Source organism: Ornithorhynchus anatinus, chromosome 16, assembly GCF_004115215.2.
Source record: "Ornithorhynchus anatinus isolate Pmale09 chromosome 16, mOrnAna1.pri.v4, whole genome shotgun sequence".
In the NCBI taxonomy this organism is placed as follows: domain Eukaryota; kingdom Metazoa; phylum Chordata; class Mammalia; order Monotremata; family Ornithorhynchidae; genus Ornithorhynchus; species Ornithorhynchus anatinus.
In genome coordinates, this window is record NC_041743.1 from 44,309,753 (window position 1) to 44,319,169 (window position 9,417).

The 9,417-nt window shown below is 52.6% G+C and overlaps 1 long non-coding RNA gene across 1 annotated transcript; it reads left to right on the forward strand.

Annotated features, from left to right (window-relative positions):
• The first annotated feature begins 5,324 nt into the window (after positions 1 to 5,324).
• Positions 5,325 to 7,482, forward strand: LOC103167534. The gene is made up of 2 exons (XR_003765289.2): positions 5,325 to 5,460; positions 7,071 to 7,482. It is a non-coding gene; the product is annotated as an uncharacterized LOC103167534 (long non-coding RNA).
• Positions 7,483 to 9,417: the final 1,935 nt, after the last annotated feature.

Genomic DNA, 9,417 nt, shown 5'->3' on the forward strand with positions numbered 1-9,417 from the left:
TGAGCCATTCATAACGGGTGAGGTGATATTGGGGGGTAAAGGGGAAAATATAGTGCTCTGTGCGCAGCGCTTCATAAATACAATTGAATGAATAAGAATCAGGGGTGTAAGGAGATCCATCCCAAATCAATCAATCAGTGGTATTTATTGAGCCCTTACTGTGTAAGCGCTGGGTAGAGAGCACTGTGCTAAGCATTTTGGAGATGCAAGCCAAGAAGGTGGGAGTCAGAAGGATGACAGCACACCGTTTGTTCCTCCAGTCCCCCTGGTTAATAATGATGGTATTTATTAAGTGTTTACTGCATGCCAGGCACTGTACTGAGCGCTGGGGTGGATTCAAGCAAAGCGAGTTGGACCCAATCTCTGTCCCATGTGAGGCTTACCGTCTCAATCTCCATTTTCCTAGCTGAGGCCCAGAGAAGTGACTTGTCCAAGGTCACACAGCAGACAAGCGACAGAGCTGGGATTAGAACCCATGACCTTCCGACTCCCAGGCCCCGGCCTCTTTTCACTAGGCCACGCAGCCCCTGTTGGAGCCAGAGGTTGGAGCTGCTTCGGCTTTGGGGCTGAACTGGGGAAATATCATAATAATAATAATGATGTTGGTATTTGTTAAGCGCTTACTATGTGCAGAGCACTGTTCTAAGCGCTGGGGTAGATACAGGGTAATCAGGTTGTCCCACGTGAGGCTCACAGTTAATCCCCATTTTACAGATGAGGTAACTGAGGCACATATCACTCTGCTGCACGTGTCTAGCTCGTGGAGGGGAGGGAACATGTCTACCAGCTCTGTTCTATTGTACCCTCCCAAGCGTTTAGTACAGTGTTCTGCACACAGTAAGCGTTCAATATGTGCAACTGAATTAGAGCAAGAAGCTGTGAACATTTCCCTGCCCCTATCTGTACCTGATGAATCCATCAGTAGTATTTGCTGACTTCTTATGCATTCATTCAGTCATATTTATTGAGTGCTTACTGTGTGCAGAGCACTGTACTAAGCACTTGGGAGAGTACGCTAGAACAGTAAATAGACCCATTCCCTGCCCACAGCGAGCTTACAGTCTAGAGATAATAACTGTGGTATTTAAGCTCTTACTCCGTGCCAGGCCATGTACTAAGCGGTGGGGTGGGTACAAGTAAATCAGGTTGGACCCAATCCCTGTCTTACGTGGAGTTTACAGTCTCAATTCCCATTTTACAGATGAGGTAACTGAGGCACAGAAAAGTAAAGTGACCCACGGGGCAGGATAATTGAGTCAGTAGACATATTTCCTGTCCTTAGGAGTTTACAGTCTGTGGGGAGTTCATGGCATCCCCCCATGTACCCATACCCTTTTCAACCCCTGCCTGCAAGGCAGGTGGCCCGGGTTTCACTTCTTCTTTATCGAGATGATGGGGAGGAGCGGCTGACAGTGGAGTCAGACACAGTCTAACAAATTAATGGTCTGAACAAATGATATTTGTTAAGAGTTTACCATGTGCAGAAGCTAACTTAGTGGAAAGAACACTGGACTGAGCATGAAAGGACCGGGGTTGACAATTAAAATAATAATTATGGTATTGGTTAAGCACTTACTCTGTGCCAGGCACTGTTCTAAGCGCTGGGGTAGGTACAGGATGAGCGGGGTGGACACAATCCCTGTCCCGCACGGGGCTAACAGTCTTAATCCCATTTTGCAGATGAGGGAACTGAAGCATGGAGAAGTTAAATGACTTCCCCAAGACCACACAACAGACAAGTGGCGGAGGCGGCATTAGAACCCATGACCTTCTGACTCCCAGACCCGGGCTCCGTCCATTAGGCCACGCTGCTGCTTCCGCCACTTGCTTGCCGGGTGACTTGGATGGGTCACTTACCTTCACCGTGCCCTGGTTTCCTCTTCTGTCAAACGGGGATTCAATACCTGTTCTCCCTCCTTCTTAGACTGTAAGCCCCATGTGGGACAGAGGCAGCGTTTGACCTGATCAACTTGGATCTACCCCAGCGCTTAGAATAGTGTTCGATACATAATAAGCATTTAACAAATGCCATTATTATTGTGTTGATGATGATTGCCAAGAACTGAAGTAGCTACAAGATAATCAGGTCAGACAAGGTCCTCGTCCTACAGATTCCCTCCTCCTCTTCCTCCTCCTTCATCTGGTTCCACCTCCGCCCTGCCCCCCTCCCTTCCTGTGTTTCCACTGTCTTCCCTTCCTCATCCGAGGGGGGCTAAATCTTCTTTTACTTTCTCTTTTTCTTATGGTATTTCTTAAGCGCTTCCTATCTGCCCGTGCGCTGTGCTAAGCACCGACTGTACTAAGCTCTCAACTCTCAGTCCATCAGTAGCATTTACCGGGCACTGTACTAAGTGCTTGGGATAATAACGATGCGATTTGAGCGCTCACTTTGTGTCAAGCACTAAATACAAGATCATCAGGCCCCGCGTGGGGTTCTCAGTCTAAATAGGAGGGAGAACAGGGATTGTGTCTGTTGATTGTACTCTCCTGAGCGCTTAGTAGAGTGTTCTGCACACAGTAAGCGTTCAATAAATACGATCGATCCGAACGAATGAGTGGGATTAATTCCCAATTTGCATATGAGGGAACCGAGGCGCAGAGCAGTTAAGTGAGCAGTCCAAGATCACACGGCAGACAGGTGGAGGAGTCGGGATTAGAATCCAGCTCCTCTGATTCTCAGGCTTGGGCTCTTTCCTCTTGGCCTTGCTATTTCTCTCTGCTGCCTCTAAACTGTAAGCTCACTGTGGACATGGAACATGTTGGCCGGTTCCATTGTATTGTCCTCTCCCAAGCGCTTACTATAGTGCTCTGCACACTGTAAGCGCTCATATGTCACTGATGAAGATGCCTCCCGCCTGCTGCCGAGGAGGAGTCCCTGTTCCATTTAACGCTGAGGATTTAACGTTCATTGGTTCAGTCGTATTTATTGAGCGCTGACTGTGTGCAGAGCACTGTAGTAATCGCTTGGGAGAGGACAGTATAACAATAAACAGACACATTCTCAGCCCACAAGGAGCTTACAGTCTAGCTGACCCGTAACCCATCTGTGCCTACCTAAATATAATAATAATGTTGGTATTTGTTAAGCGCTTACTATGTGCCGAGCACTGTTCTAAGCGCTGGGGTAGATACACGGTTATCGGGTTGTCCCACGTGGGGCTCACAGTCTTCATCCCCATTTTACAGATGAGGTAACTGAGGCACTGAGAAGTTAAGTGACTTGCCCAAAGTCACACAGCTGACAAGTGGCGGAGCCGGGATTAGAACCCCTGACCTCTGACTCCTAAGCCCGGGTTCTTTCCACTGAGCCACGCTGCTTCTCTTATGGGAATCGCCGTTGTGGGCGGGAAGCCCTTTCAGGGGATTCGGCAGATTCACCAAAGAGAGAGAGATGAATCACAGAGAGTAGGAACTTTGGGGAAATCCACCCTTCGGCCCCCCAAACCTGGGCCGGAGAGCCACTTGTCGGCTGTGAAGTGACCTGGGCAAGGTCACACAGCATTCACTCAATCAATCGCTCGATAAATACGATCGAATGAATGAACGCCGTGTGACCTTGTGCCACTCACTTCACTTCTCTACGCCTCAGCTACCTCATGTGTAAAATGAGGATTTAGACCGTGAGCCCCATGGGGGACATGGTCCGTGTCCAACTTAATCAGCTTGGATCTACCCGGGACGTAGTAAGCCCTTATCAAATACCATTTTAAAAACCCCAAAAAACAAACCAGCAGGAGTTGAATCCCCATTTTATGGATGAGAAAACGAAGGCTCCGAGAAGGGAGGTGACTCATCCAAGGTCACATAGCAGGCAAGGGGAAGAGTCGGAATTAGAGCGGAGGCCCGGGCTCTTTCCACTCTGCGTTTGTTTCATCCCTTCTTCCGGGCCTCTCGTCCGTCCCGTCGCCCGGCGTTATTCCTAGATCGATCCCCTGGGCCCGGGGACTGTGTCGATATGTTCCCTGGGTGGTTTTGTTTTCCCCCCAGCACCTAGTACTGCTCTGTGGAGAGCAGATAAGATCAGCTTTCATTTTGAACTGGGATCCTTCCCTCTCCTTCAAACTGTTATGCCTCCTCCCCTCCTACCCAAGTCTGAGGGTAAGAGCTGTGGCCTGTTCTCTCGCCCCTTGGGAGAGGCCCAGCTGATAATAATAGTAATAATAATAATAATAACAATGATAACCGTATTTGTCAAGTGCTTGCTATGTGCCAAGCACTGTCCTGAGCCCTGGGGTAGATACAAGGTAATCAGGTCGGACACGGTCCTTGTCCCACTTGGGGCTCACAGTCTTGATTCCTATTTTACTGACGAGGGAACTGAGGCCCAGAGGAAGAGAAGCGACTTGCCCAAGATCACACAGCAGACAAGTGGCAGCCGCAACTAGAACCCAAGACCTTGCTACTTCCGGGCCCCCGTCTTCCACTCGTTCAATCAATCGATACGACCTATCGGGGGCTCGTTGTGTGCAGAGCACTGAACTAAGCACTTGGGAGAGTTCAAGGTGATAGGGTTGGTAGACGCGGTCTCTGCCTATAACCAGTTTACAATCTAGAGGGGGAGACAGGCACCATCAGTCAAGCAATCAGTGGTATTTACTGAGCGCTTACTGTGTGTTTTGCACCCTAGTCTGGATGCTTGTCTCTAGACTGTAAGCTTGTTATGGGCAGAGAATTCTGTTGTATTCCTTCATTCACTCCTTCAATCGTATTTATTGAGCGCTTACTCTGTGTAGAGCACTGTCCTAAGCGCTTGGGAAAGTACAACAGTAAACAGTGGCATTCCCTGCCCACATCGAGGTTGCAGTCTAGACTGGGGGAGGCAGACATCATTAGAAATAAATAGAATTACAGATATGTACAAAAGTGCTGTGGGGCTGGGAGGGGACTCTCCCAAGCACTTAGTTCAGTGCTCTGCACAAAGCGCTCAGTAAATATGATTGGTGGATTGATGGATCACTAAGGGCTTGGGGGAGTACAAAATAACAGAGCCGGTAGCCTCGTTCTCCGCCCACCGTCCAGCGAACACTCACTAAGGGTCCAGATGTGTCAAACTGCGAAACGTTCCATACTTTTCCTGTTCACTAGTTTCGATGTCTGTCTTCCCCCTGCTAGACCGTAAGCTCCGTCTGGGCAGGGATTGACTCTCTTTATGGCCGAATTGTCCTTTCCGAGGGCTTAGTACAGTGTTCTGCACACAGTCAGCGCTCAATAAATACAATCGAGTGAATGAAACGTCCTTCCCTCCCACCCCCATTGCCCCACTTCCCCCTTTCGCCTCCTCCTCCCACTTCCTGCACAGAAGGTTGAGGCAGGGCCACATATAAAGCCGGGCCCGACGTGGGAGAGTTTCCCGTCCTCCTCCTCCGCGCTGCAACAGAGAGCGACTCCACCATGAAGGCCGCCCTGCTCCTCACCGTCACCCTCGCCTTCGTCCTCCTCCTGGCCGGGATGGAGTCCACGGTAGGTGGGGGCCCGGATCGGGGTGTCCAGTTGGGTCCCTCGGATCTCCTGCTGCCCTCTCTCTCCCCCGCCTTCGGGCGAGGGGTGGAGAGCAGGTCTAAAGGGGGTGCCGGGGGTGGGCGGGGGGTTTGAGACCCCAGACTTGATGTCTGACTCCCCCATTAGAATGTAAGAGTCTGCCGGGTAGGGAACCTGTCTTGCGCATCTGAGGTACTTTCCTGAACGCTTAGCTCGGTGCACTGCACGCAGTGGGTACTGTCTGAAAATCACCACCTCCGCCTCCTGCTTCTCTGCAGATCACTTCTCCGGGCTTCATTTTGCTCATCTGTAAAATGGGGATTAAGGCTGGGAGCCCCAAGTGGGGCAGAGATCGGGTCCAACCTGATTATCGTGTATCATTACCGCAGTGTTCAGTACAGAGCCTGGCACACAGTACGCGCTTAAAAATAGCAAGGGCTTGTTGATGCTTAACGGGAATCAACTCGTTAAGAATCAACATGATCAGATAGGAAGCAGTCCCTGTCCCAGCCTGGGCTCACAGTCTGAGAAGCAGAAAGAACAGGTAACTTATTTTAGTTTACAGATGAGGAAGTAAAGGCTCAGAGAGGTTAAGTGGCTTGCCTGAGGTCACCCAGCAGGTTGGCGGCAGAACTGGGATTAGAACCCGGGTCTCGGGACTCCCAGCCCCATGGACTGTCCACCCGGCTACACTGGTTTTGTGCATATGTGTGTGTGTGTGCTGGGGCGGGAGGGGAGGATTTCTAAATAAAGCCCTTTCGTGAGAAGCAGCGTGGGTTAGTGGGTAGAGCACCGGCCTGGGAGTCAGAAGGGAGTTCTAATCCCAGTTCTGCCACTCGTCTGCTGTGTGACCTTGGGCAATTCAGTTAACTTGTCTGTGCCTCAGTTCTCTCATTTGTAAAATGGAGATTAAGATGTGGGACATGGACTGGTCTGACCTGATTAGCTTGTATCTACCCCAGCACTTAGTAGAGTGCCTGGCACACAGTAAGCGCTTAACAAAAACCACAGAAACAAAAAATCCTGTCTCTAAGACGGGCAAAAGAAGAGGAAGCTGTGAGGGGGGATAGAGTTGGGGGGTGGGACTGAAGGGAGAAGCAGACCCCTCTGGCTGAGGAGCAAGCTCAACGCTTCACGACGCGTCTTTAAACCCCCGAGAAGGCCTAGGTTCGGGGAGAGGCGAAAGCGGGGGTCGGGGAAAAGGGAAGAAGTCCACGTTCTCCGTGTGGCCTCCTGGGACCCCCCGAGATGAGGGTGGGGTGAAGCTCTTAGTTCCATTATGTCGGCTGGCGCTGGTCCCTGGAGAAATCAGGGTGAGAGATCGGCGCGAGCTCCAGATATGGGGGTGAGAGAGGGGTCGGGGCGCCAGGGGCCCCTGGAGGAGAAGCCACACTGGTCCGGCCAGCCGGAGGGGGAGCCTAGTGGTCCCAAGCACCTGCTCCTTTCCTAAGTGACCTGAGGTCAAGGCGCCCTCCCACCCTCCGAGCTAAAGCGACGACACGCGTGTGCTGGCCTGCTCCCTGCCCGGGGTGCCCGGAGGTGCCCGGGGGGCGAGGGGGAGGTCACAGCTAAAGGTGTTTCTCCTCCTGCAGCTGGCCCAGGGGAACACCACCAGTGTAGCAACCTCACTGAGCAGTCCCAGCGGCTGCCTTCTGCTCCTGGCCCCCGGCCTCGCCCACCTCCTGCAGCGTCTCTGAGCTCCCGCGCCGCCCACCCCCGCTTCCCCGAGCCCAGCAACAACTGCGACCCACGCCCACTCTGGAGCCGCGGCCCACCCCCACGACTCCGGCCGGCCGAGATCCACTCTCCCTTCAGACCCCAGGGGGACGGGGCCTCGACGCACCGGAGAGCGACGCTTATCGCAGGGAAATGGGGGCCATCTCTTTTACATTGACTGACCCACCCTCCCACTGAACGCCCACCCCCACTGGAGGGGCGGGTGCAGGGGGATGGACACGAGGGAAAGAAGTCAGTTGGAATAAAGAGAAAAATCCCCATCCCCTCCCCCAGCCGTATATTTATTGGATGCCAACCAACGGTGAGGCTGTCAGAGCCCCCCGCCCTGGGCCCGGCAGCTAAAACGTGGTATCTGTCAGGCGCTCACTATGTGCCGAGCAGTGTACTAAGCACGGGGGTAGATAGAAGGTTATCAGGTTGGACGCAGTCCCTGTCCCACCTGGGGAGCGGAGCCTAAGTCGGAGGGAGGGCGGGTAAGAGCACGGGCTTTGGAGTCAGAGGTCATGAGTTCAAATCCCAGCTCTGCCACTGTCAGCTGTGTGACTGTGGGCAAGTCACTTAACTTCTCGGTGCCTCAGTGACCTCATCTGTAAAATGGGGATTAAGACTGTGAGCCCCACGTGGGACAACCCGATTCCCCTGTGTCTACCCCAGCGCTTAGAACGGTGCTCTGCACATAGTAAGCGCTTAACAGATACCAACGTTATTATCCCCATTTTACAGATGAGGACACTGAAGTGCAGAGAAGTTAGATGACTTGCCCAAGTTCACAGCAGGCAATTGGGAAGAAGCGTGACTGAGTGGTAAGAGCCCAGGTTCGGGGAATCGGTTGACCTGGATTCTCCTCCCCACTGTGCCGCTTGGCTGCTGCGTGACCTCGGGCAAGTCACTTAACTCCTCTTCAGTTTCCTCAACTGCGAAGGGGGGATTCAAAACCTGTACTCTCTCCTATTTGAACTGTGAATCCAGTACGGGAAAGGCACCGGATCTGACCCGATCGATCCGTATCCATCCCGGCACTTAGAACACTGCTCGACTCTTAACTCTTAAAGAAAGGTGGCGGAGGTGGGATTAGAACCCAGGTCCTCCGACCCCGTCTGGCCCCCTCCAGGGTCGGAAGGGTGGGCAAGGTTGTGCCTCCCATCCAACCCCCTCTCCGCCACAGACTTCCTTAGGTGGTGAAGAGACCCTTGGATTTCACCAACTGCTTGCAGGCCCGACCTGCTCATTTTTGCAAGATAAAGGCCTTGCAACAGGTGCAGCCTCAGAAAATGGTGACAGTTCCTGTGAGAACACGGAGGTGAAGGGAACCTCTTGGTGAGCCCCAAGATCTCCCAATCCCCCCACCCCGGCCCCCGTGAGCTCAGCCGCTCCGCTCAAAGGTTCAGAAGCAGCGCGGCCTAGTCGATAGCCCCCGGGCCTGGGAATCAGAAGGACCTGGGTCCTAATCCCGGCTCCGCCACTCGTCTCCTGTGGAACCTTGCGCCAGTCGCTTCACTTCTCCGTACCTCAGTTCCCTCTTCTGTAAAATGAGGATTAAGACAGTGAGCCCAACATGGGACGGGGACTGTGTCCAACCCGATTATCTTGTATCTACCCCAGCGCTTAGTACAGTGCCTGGCACATAGTAAGCGCTTAACAAATACCATAATTATTATTATGTCACTTCACTCTCTGTGCCTCAGTTCCCTTATCCGTAAAATAGGGATTAAGATTGTAAATCCCATGTGGGATAGGGACCGTATCCATCCCAGTTATCTTTTATCTTTCGCAGGGCTTAGTAAAAATAATGATGGTACTTGTTAAGTGCTTACTATGTGCCAAGCACTGTTCTAAGCGCTGGAGGAGATACAAGGTAATCAGACTGTCCCCTGTGGGGCTCACGGTCTTAATCCCCATTTTCCAGATGAGGGAACAGAGGCACAGAGTAGCTAAAGGACTTGCCCAAAGTCACACAGCTGACAAGTAGCGGAGGTGGGATGAGAACCCCGGACCTCTGACTCCCGAGCCCGGGCTCTTTCCACTAAGCCACGCTGCTTCTCGTCCTCGTTACGTAGTAAGCGCTTAACAAATTCCACAGTTCTCATTATTAATCTTCCTGCTCCTCCCGGCAAGGGCTGGACTCCCTCCTGACCAGCTGGTCAAACTCAGGCCCCGAGACTGGTCGACTCACCCCGCGGGACCCCGGCGCGGCAACTGGGC